Source organism: Pipistrellus kuhlii, unplaced genomic scaffold (genome assembly GCF_014108245.1).
Source record: "Pipistrellus kuhlii isolate mPipKuh1 unplaced genomic scaffold, mPipKuh1.p scaffold_m20_p_4, whole genome shotgun sequence".
Lineage (NCBI taxonomy): Eukaryota > Metazoa > Chordata > Mammalia > Chiroptera > Vespertilionidae > Pipistrellus > Pipistrellus kuhlii.
Genome location: NW_023425540.1, coordinates 11,286,029 through 11,307,820, shown reverse-complemented (window position 1 = coordinate 11,307,820; position 21,792 = coordinate 11,286,029). Strand labels below are relative to the sequence as shown.

General features: G+C 39.9%; 1 pseudogene; it reads left to right on the top strand.

Annotated features, from left to right (window-relative positions):
• Positions 1–3,308: 3,308 nt before the first annotated feature.
• The window catches only part of LOC118703006, a 32,681-nt pseudogene continuing 14,197 nt past the window's right edge, over positions 3,309–21,792 (top strand).

The following is a 21,792-nucleotide window of genomic DNA, read 5'->3' as shown; positions in this document are numbered from 1 at the left end:
GAAAGAGATGGCAGGAGGGAGAAGGAGACCTAAGCCATGACTGAAATATTCTTTATTACTATGCTAAAAGCCAAAAATGATGAATAATATGTGCCAGGAGAATAATGAAAAATGACAAGTCTCCATTTCCACCCCCTTATTAGTTAATAATTAAAACTGCCTTCAAGTAACTATAAGAGTAACAACTGTCATACAGTTGTGACTTCACTTGGAAGTAATATGTTGGTGAGTGTTTCACTCCTAGCTCTTGAAATAAAAACAAAATAAAAATAAATAAATAAATAAATAAATAAATAAATAAATAAACCCTCATTATTCACAAAGCTTCTAGCAATATTCTAACAGTTTAATTGCCAAAGTTCATTCTCAAAAACCAAAAGTATCCAAAGTCTCAGTGGGAATTTGTAAACTTTGGCTCTGCCACAGTGGAATCATTGATCTCCAAAGAGTGAAGGGAAATAGCCTGGAGACTGATGGCTGATGGACAAATCCCAAGATTCAAAGCTATGAGAATAATGTCTCTAGAGACAGAAACAACAGACAGGTCACTTCCTTCTTCCTTTCTCTTGGTTTTATTGTCCTAACCAAATCTGGTCATGTCTACATAAGATATTTCTAAGTAGCTCTAGAGAAGCATTACTTTTGATGAACCAACTCCACTCTGTTAAAAATACAAAGAAGATTTCTTATATTTGGCCTACACTCTCATAATTTCATGTCATGATGTCTTTGTGGCCTAAAATTAAAGAATCAATAATAAATTCCATTGCCCTAATTGGTAGTCACAGATCTTATCTTTAATTCATACAGAAAATCTCCTCTGACATATTTTAAAGTCAGATTTGATACTTTGCTATACAATTTTCAAAAGATTTTTTTAGCTTACAATTGTTTTTGCCTTGGTTGAGACCTTTGTCCTATCTCCTCTGAATTTTTACAACTTTCCCATGCTGCTCACTCAGCTCACGTGCTGGCCTGTTCCTATTCTCCATGTCCTCCCTGCAACACACCAGACCCAGTGGCCGGCCCCACTATGAATGCTCTTTCAATAGCTCTGCCAACATTTTGGGAGGAAGTTGAATTACCTTATAAAGTTCTTGACCCCTTTGCTCCCACCATTCCAACTGTCCCACCCTCCCCTTCTCCCCTCTGCTCCTCCTTTCCAGCTATACCAAACATTGACTGTTTCCCTAGGTATCAGGATAGTCCTGGTCTCCAATCCTTTTCAAATGCTATGGCCTCTGCCTAGAATTCTCTTTCTTGAACTTGAAGCCTCAGATTAACCATCATCTCCAGGGATCCACCCTCCACCATGATGCCTCCTAACATGTTAGACACACAGAGAAATGATAATGCTTGAATGGCACCAAGTAGTGAATGGGTTGAGAGGCCACCAGAGGTTTCTCTGGCCAGAGAGATCAGACGCTCTCTCCTGGTCACTCCATAGCCCACTTGGCTCCTCTAAAAGTGCAGAGATCAGTGTCATGGTACCCCACTCCCCTAGGTACTCATCATATGTGTGCCTGCTCCTCCCCTATTATTGAACTAATCCCACAAAATGAAGTTGTTTAATTATCTACTACAGGTAAGACAAGTGGTATCATGTTGTAGATTCCATGAAGGCAGGAACTGTGGCCTTCATGGGCACCACAGTTACCCTAGCATGGTGTCTAGTGCATTATTGATTCTCAGTGTGTTGACTGCTTGGCCAGTATTAAAAAAAAATGTTAACAAGGAACCTGGTATTATTCCTTTGAACTGATGTGCAGCTGCACATTTATGTGGCAGAAGTGACAAACGAACAAAGCAAACCCTGTGGCTGATTGCCTTTCTGATTGGCTCAGACTAGTCGCTCTCCTTGCTGCTATATCAGAGCTGAAAAAATTCTAAAGGTCAACAGAGAATGCATAACTGGCATTTCCTCTACATTGTAAATATGAGAGTGATTCTCTCTATGGAGGAGTTGATTTTGTTCCTCCTTTTTTATATTCAATGGACTCAACTTCTCTGAATCTGAAGAATCTTCTGTAACTTGCCAGAGCTGGTTGCTATGAGGATTATTCTTGGATTACCAAGCAGCCAAGCAATTTCAGAGCCCTCCTTGGCACATCCAACTCACTGGGTTCTGCCTGGTAGCCTGCCACCAGCATCTCATGCAGAATTCAAAACTGAAATATAGTCTCATCATAATTACACATATAGCATCATGTTCTGTCTCATTTGTCTTGCCAAAACTATTCTTTGTTATTTTAAGTAACAAAGACTAGATATTCTTACTATGCTCCCTCAGTTCAACATCAGCTTAGTTTTCCTGAGAGGGTAATTTAAGAGTTAATATCAAGAGACTTACATGCAACCTAAGCACATCTGAAAAACAGAACTGAGAGGAAGCTTGTCAGTTTTCAGAAGAGACAGAGGCTTAGTTGTTGTTGTTTTTACTTACCTCTAACTGAACACTGTTTTGAGATAAAATTACAGACTTGCTTTGCTGCAGGCCATGCAGAAAATGCAAACAAAAGCTTTCCCGGTACCGACCTGTGACCCCATTGCCCATCGCTGCTGTGGGCTGTCATCACCACTCCCCTTTTCATACCAAAGTAAAATTAGGTAGGACAAAAATAGAGGCAAGTAAAGCTATTGGCCATTTTATTCCTTCATTTTTTTCTGAATAGAATATTTTCCTTGGTCTATTAAAAACTTCATGTCCAGTCATTTGACCCTCTTCATTCATGGAATGTGTTAGGGCTAATCCATTTGCCATTTTAAAGCCCTGTCTTCTGTCTGTTTAACAGCCTGTTGGCATGGTGAGGTTAACCCCTACTCCTCCTCATACTTTCATTTTGCTCAAACTCCTAGCTTCAGCTACACAAGTCATTTTTATTATGTCACCATGATTTATTTGAGAGCACAGCTCACGTTGTATCCAAAAGATTAATATATGCTATAGCATTTTTAGGCTCTAAAAATAAATACAAGCAATAGCTAGCTACCTTTGTCAGCCCTTAGATACCTAATGCACAGCAAAGCCTCAATAAATGTCCATTAAATGAACTTAAATGTGAACAAATAGGAAAGAAACAAAGGAACTATTTCATGAGAATGATAATCAACACAATATACAGAATCCTCCACAGTGCCAGAATGGCTGATTCTCTGGTGTTGATCCAAGAGGACTCCTGAGATTAGATACATCCCCATGAGCCAATGTGGCTGTGGTCCCTCAAGATAACCTGGTGCTGACCTACAGTTACAGTCAGTGCTCACAGTCCCCCCCAAAAAAAACTGACTACTCAAGGCATCAGTGAGCAATGATATTCTACGGAAGATTCCACAGGGAGCCTGAGGACACGCATCACTCACTGCGGGTGAGCGCTCTTCCCAGCTTCCCCAGACTCAGGCCTCCACCATTGCTGCTCCAGTCTGATAACCACCTGCTCTTGATTCAACATCGTCATCGAAGAGGTAAAAGGCAGCCACACTGAGTATGCTTATCAAACAGAGGGTTTTCCAAATTTGGAACAGGAAAAAAAGAGGTAAGGAGAGACAAGAGGAACAAAAGGACATATCCCATCGTGGACCAAAACAATGAATAGCTCAAGTCTCACATTTCCTCACCCCACCATCCTGCCCCAGCTGTGTGAGTAAGCAGAAAATGTGGGTTTCTAAAAATACTTAACCCAGGTTCATGAAAACAACCTGTTTCTCAAATGCAGATTTAACTTTTAAGTCAGTGGTTCTCAAAATGTGGTCCCCAGCCCAACAGAATCACCACTGTCGGCTGAGAATTTATTTTTAAAATAAATAATCCAGCCCCACCTCAAACCTGTTGAGTTAGAATTCTATGTTTGAAGAAGTCCTCTGAGTGATTTTGATGCAAATTCAAATGTGAGAGCCATGGTTTAAGTTAAGAGGTTTTTAAAAGATGATGCAACTTGTCTAGAACCACCTGTTGAAGTTGACCAAACAGTGTGAACTTAACTGACCCCACCTCCTATACTCGTAAAAGTAGAGACTGCCTGGTGAACTGCATCAGGCAAAGTTTAAGGAATAGAAGTGAAGAAATGGAAGAAAAAGAGGAGTGGGAGGTAGAAGAAGAAAAAAAGTGCTTAACTTGTTGGGGGAAATATAAAACTAAGATTAAAGCAGATCCTGACAAAATATAAGGCAGACACCCTGGAAACTCCCTGTGTCCGTCAGGGTCTGGGTAAAGCCCACTTCTGGGTGGACATGTGTGAGAACCAAGTGGCCAGGCTCTAGTTAGCTCCTCTCTGATGCAGCAACCTAGGAGGCCACGTGTTAAGGTGGGCAGAGCTGCACGATGAAAGGATCCAGAGAATCCAGAACAAAGGCTTCCCAGGAAAGTCACTTGATTCCCAGTGGCCTTGATCACAGCAAGAAACAAACCTTGGTATTGTTCAGGCACTGAGATGACAAGGGTTAATTTGTTACTGCAGCCTAGCCTTGCCCAGCCTAACTAACAGCACCTGAGGATATCAAACAAATAAAAAGGACGTTAGCCTAAAGCAAGATGAAAACCAAAGCCTATTTTAGGCTTAGAATTATGAGGGAGGACTGATTAAGAAGCACTAGCTCCTGGCCCAGTGTAACCAGACACTACATACAAGAACATGCAATGACTCAAATAATATTAAAAGCTTCTAATGAATCCTTATCTAGAATGGAATGGGTAAGTAATACAAAGGGTAATTTGGTATTTTTCATGGCTGTGTCTGGGATTGAGTCTCCTTCAGTAAAGCTCTGGGAGAAGCTCAGATTTTTGTTTATGTTGTGTGTTTTTTCCCTTATATTCCAGATGTGGGCATGAAGACAGACACCTATTGAGAGCAAGAGAAACCAGTAGGTCTCAACTGGTACTCCCCAAGAAAGCAGCATGCTAATTGTGTGGTAGGAAATACCGTAGTGGAAAAGCAAGTTTAACTTTCCCAGCCTCTCTGATTCCAGCGGGCATCTACAAACACAAGTAAATAGATTCATACTACTTTCAGCGACTGACAGCTTTTCCAATAATCAGATTATTCCTTATACAGAAGATGCCTGTGAAAGTTCCTTTCCACTGTCTATGTCAGCCTGTTATCACAGTATGTGAAAGTAAAACATGGTAAAGCTGAATTCTTTTTTCACAGGATCTGAAAAAATTATATGCTCTGGATTTCCCTCTTAGCATATTATTTGTGCCCCATTTGGTGCCCTTTTGAAGTTGGGATTACACATCATTTTGGGTCAGCATGAACTGGCAGTGTTGGTGACATAGCATGATACAGTCAGGGCAGGTGAATATGTTCAGTGACCTCAGTCCGGAAAACACAATGGGTGTTAAGTGATCAAGGATGAGGTCCATGTATCCAAAAGGCCTCCATGTATGAACATTAAGCAGGGGGGGGGGGGGGGGAAATTCCAAGGGGAAAAAAAGAAATCAAAAAGAAGATTTCAAAGGAAAAAAAGCCAGCAGATTTTATATACAGAGAAAACAAAGCCAGCCAATGACTGATTGCCTTCCCTGGCAATCTCCCCAAGCAAAGAATGGAAATTGAATTCAAGCACAGAATCGAAACTAAAAGACTGAAGCTATAAATTCTCTGGGCCCCATTAGATGGTGGGATAATTTGGCTGGGTTTTTTTAGACATCATAATGGCAACCTCAGACCCAACCTTGCTCTTCGATGCCTACTCTGGGTGTGTGTTTCTGAGGATCCACGTAGTTGCCTAGAAGACCAGGTATCTCCCTGGCAAGAAGAATCCCTTGAGATGTGTCCACAGATTCTGTTGGGTTCTGGGTACCACTGGCAAGAGTCCAGCAGTCTCTAAGATTTAGCATGCAAGGGAGAAAGAAAAGGTGGGAAGACTAGGGTGGCTTGTCCCCACATTTGCACTGTACCCTCTGTACATGGGTCTTTGCTTTCAAAATATGGTCCTTATCACATGGATCAGGGAGGAAATCAGAATGGATCAGGGAGGAAATCAGACATCGGGATAAATGATCAGAACATTTATTAAAATAACTAGCAGACAAAGAGGATAGAAAATCAGGGATTTCTGGTCTACTCATTTAAAGCCACTAATTTATGCTGAAATATATCCTTTTGAGGCATATCTCACTTTCTCCATAGTCTAAAACCTTTTGGCTCATTTTCAAGTGTTTTGTGAATTTCTGAAAGAGCTTTTTTATAAAGCATTTTTATGTGTTATTGTTCTATATCATATTATGGCCACAGTGTTGACTTGTTACTAGAAATTGTCAGAAAAATATATGCTTGTATCTTCTCTTAAAATTTGTGAAGTTGAGCTGAGTGAGTTTGAGGATACTTAACAGTTAAGATTCCTGGCTTTGAAAAGTTATACCAATAATGACAATAAATTGTCAAAGTTTTGATACTAATTAAAGTCAACAGAATAAAAAATGAGAACCTTATGCCATCTCCTCATAGCTTGGGGCCTATAAAACATTAGAATGCAATATGTGTTGTGATGAAGGCATTTCATTTTGTGAGTCTATTTATTGTTCAATCTGTCCCACTCTCCTCTATCCTCCTTGGAGTTAAAGAAAGGCGAGAAACACACTAAGTTACAGCCTCACAGGTTAGGTTGGGCATATGCCTTTCTTGTGGATTCTCAGCATCTCTCGGTAAAGAGAATGAGGTATGGGGACAGATATTCATCTCATCCTGCGATATGGACAGAGACTCAATAGAAAATAGATCCCAAAGGCCTATGGACAGACCACATCTATGACTCTGGTCACTCTCTACCTGTTGGCCTCAGCTCTTTATTTACAGTGACCCTATCTCTTATCCCCTTTTATTCGGGTCTTTTTTTGTATGTGCAAGCATTTCAGTTGTTAAAGGTCTGTAGGTGTTTCAAGGATGACTAGTGAGCAAACAAGCTAAATTAGTGGGCTTTGGGGAGGACTAATCAACCAATTTCAAAGGGAAAGGAAAACAATAATCTATTCCAGCGTCAGGAAGAGAGACAACATTCCTGGTCATTGTCCCTACAACCAGCATTCTTTGTCTTTGTCTTATTGAAATGTAATCAAAGAGACTTTCCAACCATCAGGTTTCTGATACTCAAGACTGAGTAATCCAAGAGCTTCTGATTGCTCATTCTTATAACTTTTTTCTTTCTAATTACCAGTCTCTTCCTTGTCTTCAATTTGAATTTATTTCTTCTATATACATGACAAACACATCATCCATTTTAAATGCTCTTTCGTAAAGTCAAGTGTCAATCACGTGTGGGTCTCTGAATAAGTTAGGTATTCCTGGAGTTTCTAAATAATAACCCTTAACACTTGAATAGCAAGGTTGCAGTTTGCAGAGTACTTTCACGTACATTATGTTATTTGATTCTCACCATAACGCTGTGAAATAGACAAGGCAGCCACTGGAGAAAGTGAGGTTCAGGGAGGTTTGCGGCTGCCATCACATTGGGGAATTAGGGCTTCAAGATATAATTTTTGGGAGGACACAATTCAGTCCATAGGAGATGGTTATGGTATGGCCAATTATAAAAAGCAAATTAATAAATACCATGTTTGATATGATGTGGTAAACATAAAAAAGTTATGCCCACATGTTTATATAACCAGAAAAAAGACTATGGGGGGGGGCATTAAATTGTTAATGATGATTTTTATCAGGGATATAGTTAGAAGGAGCTAAGAGAACATTTTTAATTTGACTTCTGGCTCTTTTAAAATGTTTGAACTTTTTTTTTCTTTATTGAGTAAGGTATTATATATGTGTTCTTATCCCCCCATTGCCCCTTACCTCCCCCCAACTCATGTCCTCTCCCCTCCCCCCCCCTGGTGTCTGTGTTTACTAGTTAGGCTTATATGCATGCATACAAGTCCTTTGGTTGATTTCTCCCCCTTACCCCCACTCTCTCCTACATTCCCTCTGAAGTTTGAAGGTCTGATTGATGCTTCTCTGGATCTATTTTTGTTCATCAGTTTATGTTGTTCATTATATTCCACAAATGAGTGAGATCATGTGATCTTTATCTTTCTCTGACTGGCTTATTTTGCTTACCATAATGCTCTCCAGTTCTATCCATGCTGTTGCAAATGGTAAGAATTCCTTCTTGCCGAAACCAGTTTGACTCAGTGGTAAAGCATCGGTCTGCGGACTGAAAAGTCCCAGGTTCGATTCCGGTCAGGGGCATGTACGTTGGCTGCGGGCACATCCCCGGTAGGGGGTGTGCAAGAGGCAGCTGGTCGATGTTTCTCTCTCATTGACATTTCTAGCTCTCTATCTCTCTCCCTTCCTCTCTGTAAAAATTCAATAAAATATATTTTTTTAAAAAGAAAAAGAATTCCTTCTTTTTTACCGCAGCATAGCATTCCATTGTGTAGATGTACCACAGTTTTTTAATCCACTCATCTGCTGATGGGCACTTAGGCTGTTTTTCAAATCTTAACTATGGTAAATTGTGCTGCTATGAACATAGGGGTGCATATCTCCTTTCTCATTGGTGTTTCTGGTGTTTGGGATATATTCCTAGAAGTGGGATCACTGGGTCAAATGGGAGTTCTATTTTTAGTTTTTTTGAGGAAACTCCATCCTGTTCTCCACAGGGCTGCACCAGTCTGCGTTCCCACCAACAGTACATGAGGGTTCCTTTTTCTTCTCATCCTCTCCAGCACTTGTCATTTGTTGATGATTGCCATTCTGACAGGTGTGAGATTGTACCACATAGCATAACTTTTGAATTTTCCATAATTGACTTAAAAAAATACATGAACCAGTAAACCACAATAACCCTATTGCTTATTTCTGACGAGAATGCATTTCCAATATATACCATTCTGGGGATCTGGTATCTTGAGAATGAACTTTGTAAAGAGCAGCACCTGAATAATGTCTATGCTCCAAGATGGGGGCCGTAGACATCTGATCCTCACACCTGGGTGGGAAGTTGTACCATGATCCAGTCTTGAGGAGGCCCATCCTCTTTGGGATAGAGTTAGTAAGCAGACCGCAGAGCCTAGAGATGCACTGCACATCTCAAGAGCAGTTCCCTCCAGAAAATGAAAGCGAGCCAGAGATGAGGACTGCCAAAGTAATTACCACCTTTCCAATAAGAGGGGCATAGTAATTGCAGTGGGTGAACCATCCTATTTAGATTCACAACTGAGTCATGATTGGAAATAGTCAGCCACATAATTACAAAGTGTGGGTTCCTGGATGATAAATTAGATGCAATGGCTTCATTTATGTACATCCCACTTAAAGCCACATAGCCTGAAATAGAGCCCCTTAGAAATGAATTACCCTGTGCACAAGAAACTGGAAAAATAGATTACATTGAAAATGAATCCCAAAAAAAATCCATTTCTTTCCTCTGACTGATCTGGCCAAAATTTTAAAACCTGTATTCATATTGGGCTCTTGAAGAACTCTTGGTCTAAACTCAAAATATAGATCACAAACCACGCTATAAAATCCTTTTAGGGGATAAAATTCATTTCAAGTGTGAGGCGAGAGTGTTGACATTTTACAGATCCATAGAACTAAAGTGATCTTCAGAGGACATCTGTAGAGTCACCTTAACTCAGTGTCAACTTGACCTTCAGGTACAGTCACTCCTCAGAAACTCGGCTAGCTAGTGTTCTTCTTTCATTTTTAGATTTTTGATTGTGGTAGAATACATAATATAAAATGTACCATCTTAACCATTTTAAGTGTACAGATCGTAATGTTAAGTATATGCATATTGTTGTGCAACCAATCTTCAGGAATTTTTTATCTTGCTAAACTGAAACTGTGTATTCATTAAACAACAGCTCCTCATTCTCCCTTTCCCCACCCCCCTCTACTCTCTGTTCCTATGAGTTTGACTGTTCTAGATACATTATCTAAGTGGACTCATACAATAAGCCTTTGCTCATTTCACTGAGCATAATGTCTTCAAGGTTCATCCATGTTGTCGCATGTGTCAGAAATTTTTTCCTTTTTAAAGTTGAAAATTATCTTATATATAGACCACTTTTTATTTATCCATTCATCCACTGATGGACATCTGGGTGGTTTCCACCTTTTGGCCATTGTGAATAAGGCTGCTATTAACATGGTACACTAATAATTTTTTGAAACTCTGCTTTAAATTCTTTTGAATATATGCCTAGAAGGTCCCTAGCTGGTTTGGCTCAGTGGATAGAGCATCAGCCTGTGGACTAAAGGGTCTCATGTTCTATTCCAGTCAAGGATACATACTTTGGTTGCAGGCTCCTCCCCTTCAATATTTCTATCCTCTCTCTTCCAATCTCCCTGGAAAAAAAATCAATAGAAAAATATCCTCAGGTGAGAATTAACAACAACCAAATACCCAGAAGTGAAACTGTTCAATCACATGGTAATTCTATTTTTAAATTTTTAGAGTAACTTTCATTCTATTTTCCATATCTTCTACTTTTCTTCAAATTAAGTTAGGTTTGTTTGTGTTTTTATTTTGGCAATGAAACTTATATTTGTTCATGACAAAAGCTGTCAAAAGTGTAAATTGACTATAACCTATCCAGCAAAAACTAATGTTAATGTAGCACATTGCCTTCAGATTTTATATATTTTTCCTAGTTTATTACCTGATTTCTTATAGCTGACATATTTTAAAAGAAAATAAATGCTATAACTAACAATACCCAGAAACAAGTTCCCCAGGTGATTCTAACATGCAGCCAGGCTTGAGAAAAATGACTAGATGGACTGTCCATGCTCCCAGCTAAGGCCAGCCCACACGGGTCCCTGGACCCAGTCCTCTGTCTGCTCCAGGATGTGGCTTGTGACATCAGCAGTTTTCCTCTTTCCACCAGATCACTCCCTTCAGTATGACTCAAACTGCTGCTATTTCTCCCATCTCCCCCTCCCCCAAGTCCTTTCCTTGACTCACTCTTATCTCTAGATCTTTCTCATTTCTCTGCTTCTCTTCATAAAAACTCATTGAAAGAACTGTCTGCCCTTTCTCCTCTTCCTCTCTCACTGCAATAACACCTCTTCACCTGCTCTCCAGGAATGTTGCCCTTGTCCATGACTTTCTGGCAGCCAATCCAATAGCTAACTTAGCCATCTTTTAAGCACTAAGGCATCTCTCCCTCCTTTCTGCATCACTTCCTCCACTTGGCATCCAGGTGACCACTCTCTCTTGGTTTTCCTCCCTTCACAGGCCCCTATATCTCAGTTTATTGTTTGCATTCCTCCACATCTCACAGACCGGATCCAGACACATGAGTACCATGATTGATCATCAAACTTGTTAGGCTTAATCCTGCCCCTGGTCTTTGCACCAGCTGTTCCCTCTGCCCACAGCCCCCTTCCCTCAGGCAACCATACCACTTTCTACAACCTTCTTTCAACTCCCAGGCTCACTATTATCTCTCACCTGAATCTGTTCTCCCTCTGGCCCTTACCTGCTGGTTCCCACTCTCCTTCTGGAGAGTGAGCTCCAGGTAAGCCTTAGTTATGTCCACTTTTTGCTGAATCTTCTGTTCCAACAAAAGCTGGCATAGAGTAAGCGCATAATCGTTGTTGTTCATACACACTTTGTAGGGGGAATTACGCCAACACAGCTTAGGATTCATTATTTTTGAAAATGGTCCTTAGTTTGTAATTTGGTTAAAAAAATATCCAGTTACTCCAAAATTTTATGTTCTTAGTTTTATGACTTTAAGATAAAGTTATAAAATACCTTCCCTTTTTTCTCATTTTTTAAAATCCAAAATTTTTGTGCCCACTTAGGTAGATTCACATTAAATGACTGCTCTCTAATATCCCTTATCCTGATGTAGCAAGACTATATATGTCAGAAATGTATTCATATTGCAAATGCCGTTCTTAAATTGCATTTTCACTTGCTTCTATGTCTTTTATTGACACAGCTTTCTGTGTCAATAAACAGCTTCCTGTGTCAAAAATCATCATTTTAATGCCTGAAGGATTGCACAATATGGATAGACCTTAATAGTGATGACAATGACAGTAGTGAAAATTTATGGAGTACTTACAACATGTCAGGTGTTTTGTTAAGCACTTAACATGCGTTGCTTCATTTAATTCTCACAACAACTCTGAGGTGTGATTGATCTTATCTGTGGCACTCAGGAAGAATGTCCTCAACCTGGGACTCAAACCCAAGCCTGAGTGCCTCCAAATGCACGCTCACACACCACACACTGCTGCCCACACGTTTACCCCTGTCTCCTTTCCCTAGTGAGGAATTTCCAGAAATAAAACTTCTGTGTCAAAGCCTGTGCATAATTTGACTTTTGAAGCATACAAATGTGTTGTGAGTTTTTGTTGCTTATTTCTCACAATGTAGCCAGAGCCTTGCTGAGTCACCATTTCAGAGACCAACCTTCTTCTCTTGCATCAGCACTGTACTGTTTCAAATGAGTAATAAAATAATTTTATATCTGCTACAACTAGTTGCACCACCTTTCACTTTTCTTAAAAACAAATTGTGGCTTCTTTTCCATATTCTTTTCAAATATATAGGGGGAATGACTAGGTTTTGAACTTATAGAATAACTTAGATAAAAATTTTATTTTTCCAATTTAGGTCTTTGCATTTAAAGAAAGTGTATATATCACTATTCACTTATTCAAGCCTTACATGTGATGGACATATGAATGTGACATATATTTACTTGTGACTGATGTACATATAATTACTGTTCACATAAATGTGAATTAAATGTTCCATATAATGTATACCTGTATGGGTGGTTGATGTGTGTCTATTGTAATGCGCACATGCATGTGATTGGCATATATGTAGAAAGTGCATGTCTTGTATTTTATATTTCATATCTTACAACAAAGTAACTTGCTATTTATTTTAACAAGAATCTGGGGCTTGCCGGGACCGGTTTGGCTCAATGGATAGAGCGTCGGCTTGGGGACTGAAAGGTCCCGGGTTCGATTCCAGTCAAGGGCATGTACCTTGGTTGCGGGCATATCCCCAGTAGGGGGTGTGCAAGAGGCAGCTGATTGATGACTCTCTCTCATCAATGTTTCTAACTCTCTCTCTCTCTCTCTCTCCCTTCCTCTCTGTACAAAATCAATAAAATATATTTTAAAAAAAAGAATCTGGGGCTTGATACAGTATATATATTGAATAATTTTTTTCATTTTATTTATTACAAGAGTCCACTATAATATATTTATAAATTTTCTCACATTAAATCATGCTTTCATTCCTTATTAAAGAGATTAACCTTTGGGCATTATTTTTAAAACACACTGCCATGCTTTCTCTCCAAACACCGTTATCGAGGTTAATGCGTCTACACTCGAAGTGAGCGAGTTCTGTTTCCTCACTCGGTGCCCCACTGGTAACACAGTGGAACTGACATGAACAAAGCTTTGTTCTTTCTGCTCTAGAAAAGAAAGGGTCACTGGTTCCTTGAAGAAATGAAAGGATGGATTCTGAAGTGTGGGAGTAGGGTCCTTCTTTGACAGTTTTCTTAATTCACCTTTTCCCTGACTTTCTTTTCATCTTAGGAAATCTAAAGGCATGGTTGAATTATAACCACCGCAGCGACAACCATCCAGACATTCCTCCTGCACAGGTAAGATCATCCTTGTGTAAACTGAAGACATGTTTGTCTTTTGTAAACTGAAGACATGTTCTACCACCCCCTACACAATGTGTCTTTTATCTGAGAATTTTTTTCAGACTTTCCTTTCCAAATAAAACAAAGCTACCTCCTTCAGTCTTCCTATTATGATTACTCAAGTTAAAGATAGCAGAGTAGGAAGCAATTGCCAGACTTTTATCTGAGTTATGACAACCTCAGTATGGTTAATAGAACATTTTCAGCTGGTCACAGAGCCTTGGAATGATTAGCTGCTTCTTGCTAAGAAAAAAAAAAAAAAAACTAACAAAGAGATTTCAGGTGGAAAAAAAGATAAAGTTAAAATAGTCTTCCGTATAGTAGGATTTTAAGAGAACAACCGTAAGAAATCACATATTTCTCTTTTAATGTTGACGAGTTTTTTCTATGAGGTAGACAGTAGAGGTCAGCTGAGATTATTGGTTGGAAAAAGTTTTAGGCAGAGAAGCAAAAAATCCAATATCTCAGTCATAGCAACAGGGTCAAAGTCAGCCTGCAGGAAATTCTGAACGCAGGCTTTCTATACCATAACAGCAAAATATCATCTATAATTATAAAAGTATAATATGCTGCCGAAACCAGTTTGGCTCAGTGGTAGAGCATCGGTCTGCGGACTGAAAGGTCCCAGGTTCGATTCTGGTCAAGGGCATGTACCTTGGTTGCGGGCACATCCCCAGTAGGGGGTGTGCAAGAGGCAGCTGGTTGATGTTTCTCTCTCATCGACGTTTCTAGCTCTCTATCTCCCTTCCTCTCTGTAAAAAATCAATAAAATATATTAAAATAAATAAATAAATAAATAAATAAATAAATAAATAAAAGTATAATATGCTAATTAGACCAGACATCTTTCCAGACATCCTTCTGGATGAAGCCAGGGCTGTGAGGGAAGCCCGGGTCCCGGGTGCCAGAGGAAACCAAGTGCTGGCAGCCAGGGAAAGGAAGGCCTATTCTTGCACGAATTTCATGCATCAGGCCTCTAGTTGTAAATAATTCTTAACTTTTTGTAGCTACCTCATATTGCTTTACAATATAGCCTTTAGCAACAATAATTACAATGGCTGTTATTATTTTATAAATGTTTCTAGTCAATATTCATTAAGAGATCTCTCTCTTATTGGTTTAGTAATTCCCAGAAATAATAGTAAGAACAAAGCATCATGCAACAGGAGGGTCATTATCACTTTTCAAAGAGGTGTTTCTGGAGTGCTGACTGTAAACCTCTCCAAGCCTGAGTTGTTATTGGATGTGCTCATAACTGCATGAAGACAGTCAGCTTCTTCCCTCCCTTGGTTTTCATTAAAATTTGGTGGTCTGGCTCTCTCCTGAGCAATGCTGTAGGGTGACAGTGACTTACCTGCTGGTGGGCAAAGACCAAGAATGGCAGAGGCAGCAGGGCCACTCCTGTCTTTAAAGCCAGGATCATCTCAGTTTCCCCTTGAGGTGTTACTTCCTCCACTGTCCTTACCAGGGGAGGCATTAAGATGATGGGTCAGAGCAACGGCTTTGCAGATCAATAACTGGAGAATCTGTGTTCTTCCATTTACTTCAGTGCTTAACAAATTGACCTCTAACCCTCAGTTTCCCCATTTGTGAAGATGTCTCGACCATAGGTAGGTTCTAAGAATTTTAAAAATACTGTTTATAATGGGGTCAGCATGGTGTTCAGCACTTTGCCTGATTCTTAGACAGTATTTCAAAGTCCTTGACTAATTATTTACAGACAACATTATCCATTCTTTTCCTAAATGCCTATAACAATGTATAAGAATATTATGTTTTTTTTATGTTTGGCATCTTTTAAAAAGTAAAATTATCATTTATACAATGGAATACTATGTAGCTATATAAAATAAAAAATAAAAGAAATATTTACATTTTGTGGCAGCATGGATGGACCTGGAGATTATTCTGCTAACTAAAATAAGCCAGTCAGAGAAAGACAAATACCATATTATTTCATTTATATGTGGAATCTGATAAAATAAACTGATGATGAACAAAAGAGAAACAGGTATGGATTCATGGAACAGACAATCATCTGTTAGAGAGGAGTGAGGGGGGTGTAGAGAGGAAGTGGACTGGATAAAGGAAGGTGAAGGGATTAACCAAGAAAATATTGAAATATATTTGTAGCCCATAAACACAGACAACAGTATGGTAATAGCCAAAGAAAAAGGGGGCCAGGGGCTGCATGGAGGGGGGCAAAGGAGGAGAAAATGGGGACATATATAATAGTGTCAACAATAAAAATAAAGTAAGAATACATACATTTATATATACATTCATACATATATAAAGAATAAAAGTATCAGTATCTTTGTAATGATGTAGGACCACTTTCTCTTAGTCCACCTGTCTGTGCTAGGTGAAGGTCAAACCCCTGTCAGCAAATAGCATGGGGATTCCAGTAGTTTAAACAGAGAAATGTGAGGTGAGAACTGAGTTGTCACTCAGCATCCTGGAGCATCAGTCAGCCAAGCACAATACTGCCTGAGCTGTGATAGTGTCCCCACTTTCAGATCACTAGCAGGTCAGGGCCACCAGTTGGGACAATTCATGGGCAATGAGCCTTATGGCAATTATGCAATAAGTTGATGAACAAAATTTTTTTCATAAAATGACCTTGTTACTTTCATCATTATATTTGAGGGCCACTTTTACATTTATTGGCTTGCTGAGATAATGTTTATTATATCATAATTTAAAAGGAACATTTAAAAATCATAATTGAGTTCTAGCTGGTTTGGCTCAGCAGATAGAGGACCAAAGGGTCCCATGTTTGATTCTGGTGTTTCCTGGCCTAGCGCCTGGTCTGGGCTCATGCAGGAGGCAACCAATCAATGTGTTTCTCTAACATCAATATTTCTCTCTCTCTTCCACTCTCTCTAAAAATCAATGTAAAAATATCCTCAGGTGGGGATTAAAAATAAAAATAATAATAATAATTGACATTCATAATGCATGTCCTTTTTACAATTGTACTACACTCTTCTAAGTGCTTTATGTACATCAGTTATTTATATACATACTTCATATCTTTACTAAAACATTGAAATCCTACAAATTCTTACTAAATTAAAATCCTACTACTGTCTCATCCTCATTTTATAGATGAGGACAGCAAGGGACAGAGAAGTTAAGTAACTTTCCCAAGACCAAATAACTCCTGAGTGGCAACCTCAGGCTTTAACATCCATGATTCTAACCATCACACAATAGACCTTTCGCAATGAGTCACTCAAATAATGGTCCATCTTGGGGGAAATCATAACACAAGTTGATAAGAAAGAACCATAAATCTACTCTTAAGTCAACTGGAAGCAATTTAGTTTCAAGAAAACATTACCCATCAAAGAAAATTAAATTATATGGGAATGTTATTGGTTTTGTAGTGTAGTTCATATATAATTTATGAATATATTATGCTATAATCCCAAGAAATGTTTATATTTAAATAGCTTTATAATAAAAGTTGGTCAATACTGCAGGGTCAAAATATTTTTATAGGCTCCAGCTAGCTCAATTTTAAGAATACAGTGGTGTAACATTTCTCATCTAGCTCACTCACTTTAGCACTTACAATGCACCTTCTGCTCTAAGACCCAGTAGAATTCTTTTTCTTCTCATAAACCTTGACCCTAAAATAATATGGAAGAACACACTACCCATGCCCCAGGGTAGACGCCCAGAGATTTAGATTCCAGGTGTCTTCATGGATCCACTTAGTACTCTTCTTTGCCTTTTAATTCACTCCCTTGTACTATATATGTGTTCGTCGCCTCAATGAAGTGTTCACTTTAGTGAGGACTAGAGAGACAACACTCTCCTTACCTGTTCACTGCTGCCAGGCAACACAATGGGGTTCTGTACATAGCAAGTGCCCGATGAATGTCTGTTAGTTCAAAAGAACCCAACCATAGACCAAGACCACTCTGCATTAATTTACATAAATATTAATTTTCACAGAATCTTGGGGATAGAGAGGAGTTCTGTTACCTCATTATGACATCTCCACCAAGAACCATTTGGTCTGAGTTTGAATGCCCTCAAGAATGAGGGCTCACTGTAGAGAGAGGCAGCACACTTGTGATGGTCACCTTGGATGGTTAAGAAGTCTCTCCTGATAATATATTGGAAAATCTTCCATTTTGCCCCATTCAGTCAAGTTCTGCTGTTGCTGTTGACGTGAACACATTCTACCCAGCAATTCAGGGAAACACCCATGACAGGTGTTTTTAATATTCATTTCACTGACAAAACTGAAGCTGTCAAAGATTTGCCCAAGGTCACTCAGCTAGTGAAAATGGGAGCAGGAATAATGTTAAAGATTTCAATGTGAACTTAGCCATCTGGATTGGAAGCTACTAGAAGATAGAAGCCATTTCTCAAATCTATTTCATCCTCCTTACCTCTTGGCATAAATTAATGACTCTGGGGCCATAAATATAGTCTAAATTCTAGGACACTGCACCCTATACTTACCAGTGAATGGAGCTTTGTGGACCAAAGCCACATGGTGATTCATGATACTGTTTGGAGATAATGCAGAACGCTGGCAAGATTCTTATAAAAAATGAAACACTACAATATGCTTTGAAAGAGGCAGCATTTGGTATGTTGGCTCATGAGGCATACAACATGGGAACAGCCTGAACTACTGTTTGACTCTGTGCTAGCATTTTTCCTAATTCTCTAAAATAAATGTAGCAAGAACTCCAAAAGGAGAGGGGTAATATCTGCCAACCCAGGCTCAGAGTATAGATACCATCACTGCCCACGTCCCTAGTTCCTGGGCGGTCAAGTAGGCAAAAACTAAAATGTGGGTAAGATGACCTTCTGTAACTTGCTCTAGTGGAGGGAAGGAAGAACCCAGAAGAGCAGGGACATTTGGCCAGCCCTGGTCTGTCGAAGACAAATGGCTATATGGCTCAGTGGCAGGAGAGAAAAGGGTGCTGATGCCATCAGCAGCAAAGGCCAAGTGCTTGGCCAAAGGTGATGATATTGGGTAGGTATCCAAGACTTGACCATGACCACAAGCACTGTTAGTTGGATGTTCCCTAAAGCAGAACACAAAGGGGTTCAAGGAGAAGGATTTGGCAGCATATCTAAGGTATAACAAATCATATAACTAAGGCACAGGTCCACATAAAAATCTGTTTTGCACTCATTTTCTTTTGCCTCACTTAATTCATCAATTGCCCCTCCCCTACTAACCTACAAGACCAATAAATGGGGCCCTCTACAGCAAGATGGCTCAGAGCAAGCAGCTGGCTCAAAGAGAAAAGTCAGCTTTTATTGGATGGAATTAATACCTTTCCTTACACTGATCTACTTTTAAAGTGGCTTCTTTCATTTTCTTTTTTGTTTAAGAATAAAACATGCAATTGAACTAAAACAGAGCAGTATTAACAGTCACATCTGAGAATCCCAGACTCTGGTCGAAGCCAGGGCTGATGCCACCTGCTGCTCTTATCGCTTTTATTCAATGGTAAACCCATCTCTTTAAGTCCCTTTCTGCAAAGACTCCTTTTATCTTGCTTCTTAAAAGAATCTCATTAGCACATTTTGTCTTTCTCTAAGAATGTTACTGAGTGTTAACCATAGCAAAAGGAACTCTGTAATCAGCCACAATCTCTTAATTATGCTCCTGTGATTTGTGGAGGGAAGGAGATACCAAAACAATCCTTGACCTCAGGAAGGAAACGACAAGCAGCTTGAGCAAAGTTAGAGAAGTGAGTCTGGTAGGTATGGTTCCCTGAGTCATAAACAAATCAATGATCCTCCATTAAAGATTAAAAGATCTCACTGTTCTCCAGATTTCACCGGGGAAGAAAACATTACAGCCTCTTTTCTTGATTTTCAATGGGCCATTTAAACTCACAGAGACAACAGGGAAACATTCTTTACAAAGGCTCCATCCGTGTGCAGCTGAGCATGGGTCACAATTTGCAAGGTTCCTCTCCCCCCTCTACTTCCACTCAATCCATCGCCACCCAAAGCATTCTACAATCAGTAGCTTCAGAGAAACCCTCCATGTGTGGAGAACGTCTCTGTCCATTTGTGGGATGAACAGATGACACTGGACAAGCCCTCAGCTATTGGCAAAGACTATGGGGTGCTGCTCTGTCCCGGTGCTTTCTTCAGTGGTCACCTCCAATTCAGCAGAACCCACCTACTGGCAATCAAGGAACTAAAACTCTGATGTGATGGGCAGAGTAATTTTTGTTCTTATATTGCATGGCTCTAAAAAAAGAAAGTTTACCTTTTGTGACAGGTAATAATGACCTGGAGGTTATTATGCTAAGTGAAATAAGGTAATCAGAAAAAAAACAAGTACCAATATTTTCATGTATATATGAAATATAATGAACAAAATAAACTGACAAAATAGAAACAGAAGCATGGATAGATGGATCAGACTAACAACTGTCAGATGGGAGGGGGGAGAGAGGGACTGGGGAGGAAAGAAGGTGAAGGGATTAGTCAAAGAGCATATATGTATAACCCATAAGCACGGACAACAGTGTGGTGATGGCCAGAGGGAAGAAGCGGGGGTTGGAGGGTAGAAGGCTAAGGCTGGGTGAAGGGGGGCAGAGGAGAGGAAAAAGAGGGTATCTATAATAATGTCAAAAATAAAATTAAAAAAACAACTTATATGTATGAAAAGTCTAGTGACAGTATCAACTTTTAAGTTTTGTGGCAGATAAGTTTTGTGTAACAGGCAAGGGAAAGCCCAGTCCTCCTGTAATTGAGTACTTAAAAGCACACCACTTATTTCTTATTTATATAAAAATATGTAACATTTTGTTGCTGCTAAGCAAAAATTTTTTTAAATACAGAATTTTATCACATAAGTAAAATTCTCCCCTCAACCATCTGTTCCTAATCTCATTCCCTAGAGATAGTCATTGCTAATTAGAAATGGGCTTTCAATGAAAAGAATGGAAATGCATTAAATCAAGACTGGCCCTTAACTTTGGGTCACGTGGGAAGTACAAAGATATGCCATGATGCAATCATTAATTCACCAGCATTATTGTCTCACTCCCGCCTTCATGCTTAGCACCACAGGGTCAATTTCACTGCCTGGCTCAGATGTGGTTTTGCCAAATCTTACCCACATTCTGGTTGAACTCATTCACTCTCCTACATTGGCTCCTACATGCTACTGTTTCCAGACCAAGCCTTGCCTCCCTGTTAGACATGTCTCTCTTGATGTGCCATTGGCAACTCAGATACATCCTGAGACTGAAGCCATCATCAGCCCCTTGCCCCTCCCCATTTATGCTTCATCATGCCTTTGTCTGTCCAAGGTACTGAGCCAGAAAACCAGAAATTGTCCTAGGCTCTACCCTCCCCACACTATCCATCACCAAGCCCCGTGGATTTCCCTTTCTAACCTTCTTTCAAATCCAGGCTTCCTCCCATGGAATTGATTCATAGTCTCATCTCCTCTCGCCCAGACTGCAGCTGTACTGCCAAATTTATCTCCGCAATACATCTCAAATCAGCTGTCTTCCTCACATTTCCAAAGCCACCAGCTCATCCCTGCCAGGGACAACCGAACCAGCTGCCAGCAGCTTTTCCTGAGCCCTGTCTTGCTTAACAGAGGAGCCAAAATTAATCCTACTCATCCTTTTGGTCACAGAATAAATGTCACACCCTTAAAGGAGACTTCCCTTACACATTGAAACGAAGCCCTCAACCCTCCATATATGCCTGTAACATGCTGGAATTTCATTGATCGCACTTACTACCATTTATAAATATTCTAGAGGCCTAGTGCACAAAATTTGTGCATGGGGCGTGAGGGTTCCCTCAGCCCAGCCTGCACCCTCTCACAATCAGGAACCACTAACTCCTAACTGTTCACCTGCCTGCCTGATTGCCCCCAACTGCCCCCCACACTGGCCTGGATGCCCCTAACTGGCCCCTGCTTACCTGGTCACCCCTTACTGCCCCCATGCCAGCCTGGTCACCCCCAACTGGCCCTCCCTCCAGTCTGGTCACCCCTCACTGCCCCCTTACTTGGTTACCCCACACAGCCTGTTCAATCATCCTGTTGCAATGGTCGCTTATGCTTTTATATATATGATATTTACTTTGGTTTCTGTTTATTTAAACCAACTCTTTCATTAAATTATAAATTGTTTTGGCCACTACTA